Consider the following 2,270-nt stretch of genomic DNA (forward strand, 5'->3'; position numbering starts at 1 on the left):
TATTTCAAAAAAATCCAAAAAATTCTACAGGCAAGGGAGTGAGGTCCTTTAGCCAGCGATTTTCATGCTTTCCTAGTTTAAGATAAGAGTAGAGTTAAGAATAAAACATGCTAATTATGGATAAGCTGTAACAAAGCTTTACGCTTTAAATCACTCTATGTAAAAACATGCTTTTGTAAAGGATAATGACCGAGAAGGCTTTATCTATTTTTTATAAATAAGAAACAACAAGACTCTCAGGAGAGGTCGAGCCCAGAAGCATTATCATTTTGCAAAACCTCTCTCTGTTCATCTGAATTAATGACTCTCTGTTAATTGGTATTTTACATATGTATCAGTTATGGTTCTGTTGTTTTCTGTGTTTATGAATGGTGATTCAAATTGTTGTTTTCCAATCAACACTTAAGCATAGGCTTGTTGGGTAGTTTTCCTTCACACCGGTGATCGCAGGTTCCTTGAATCGTTTTATAGAGTTCGCGGCCAAACTCTGTTTACACAGAGGAATCATGAAATACTTAGTTCGGAATGAGTTTCTGTACCTGAAATATTATTAAGTCTAGTTTACATCTTCATCGGGTCCGAACCCTTTATCGCATCACCTAATCGTAAGAGGAGCGGAAAGGGTTGTGGAACTGCGAAATTTCGAAACCCCGATAAGCTCGAACCCGAAACATTATAGAGAAGAGCAGAAAGCACTGTTGGGTCCGTAAGGATGATCGCATCGCAAACCCAAAGCGGAAGGAACTAATTATAGGTGCCTTGGAGGTTGCGATAGTGATTTCCGAGAGCACGTGTTATCGCATCGAAGGAAGGAGTGTGTGAAAGCCCAATTATAAACCGTCAATAGTGTTATTTGTGGTTAACACAAAGTCTTTGGAAAAGAGCGTCGATAATGTAATTCCTTTGGAAATTACACCATGACTATTTGAGAGCCGCGATAGTGTTAAAGCACCAATAATGTTTTTGGGTAATTCCTTTGGAATTACAGTCCCGGTAAAGAATAAGGGTTCTGTGTGAGAAATATTGCCGATAACAAGTGTTGCAGCAATTGGAGGAGAAAACCCCATCTGACTGTCAGTTTTACTGTTAGATGACTGATACGCAACCAAAAGAAGAAAGGGAGATTTAGCCTAAATTTAAGAATTTATAGCCATATTTGAGAGCTTGTCAATATCGCCTGCACCTAGGCCACCAGCCGGAAATCAAGGAAGAGGACAACCATTCAAGAAGGCATGAAATTCCAGGTATGAATCTAACATGTTAACAGTAAGCAAGATGAATATTATCTACCAGCAGCTCTATCTACGACTGCTCCTTCGGACTCATTGGGAAATTGGCTTATTGATAGTGGTGCCTCAAAGCACTTCACTGGTTACAAAGAAGCTCTCTATAATCTGATAGAGAAGGAAACCAACTTGGAAATTGTTCTTGGAGATAATTCAAAATATCCCATGAAAGGCGTAGGAAATGTCACTCTTCAATTGAATCAGGGTAATATCATCCACTTACAAGATGTATTATATGTACCTAATCTCAAAAAGAACCTGGTGTCCATTTTAACAATGGAAGACAAAGGCTACAAAGTGGCCTTCAGCGATGGCACGGTACGTGTATGGAAAAAGAACTTTAAAGATGCTTTTACTCTTGGATTTCGAGTTGATTCATTATATCAGGTCGGTGGAAGTCCGCTAGGTGTCATGTTTTGTGACACATCTCTTCAATACGAAATATGGCATCGGAGATTTGCTCACCTTCATTATAAAGCTCTACCCAATGTAAGAAAAATGGTGACTGGGATGCCCAAGTTCAAATTAGAGCAAGAAAGTGTATGTCCAGGATGTGCCGAATGGAAGCTCAAAAGGGACCATTCCCCTCAAGCCAAAGCAAGACCTCCGATATATTGCAATTGGTTCACTCATACATATCCGGTATGATGCCTGTGAACTCCTTGGGAAAATATTTATATTACCTCACTTTCACAGATGATTATTCTCGCAAGACTTGGATATACTTCTTGAAAAAGAAGGATGAAGTGTTCTCCTGGTTTCAACATTTCAAAGCCTTGATCAAGAATCAAACTGAAAAGAAGATCAAGATCTTAAGCATTGATAATGGGACTAAATATGAATCCAATGAGTTTCATGACTTTTGCAAAGAGGCAGGCATTAAGAGGGAGACTATTACACCATATACTCCTCAACATAATGGTGTGGTGGAAAGGAAGAATTGTACAATTGTGGAAGTTGTCTGTGGTATGCTCCATGATCAAA

The sequence above is a fragment of the Pinus tabuliformis genome, chromosome 1_2 (genome assembly GCF_031772625.1).
Source record: "Pinus tabuliformis cultivar Carrire ecotype Pingquan chromosome 1_2, CPIR1, whole genome shotgun sequence".
Taxonomy (NCBI): domain Eukaryota; kingdom Viridiplantae; phylum Streptophyta; class Pinopsida; order Pinales; family Pinaceae; genus Pinus; species Pinus tabuliformis.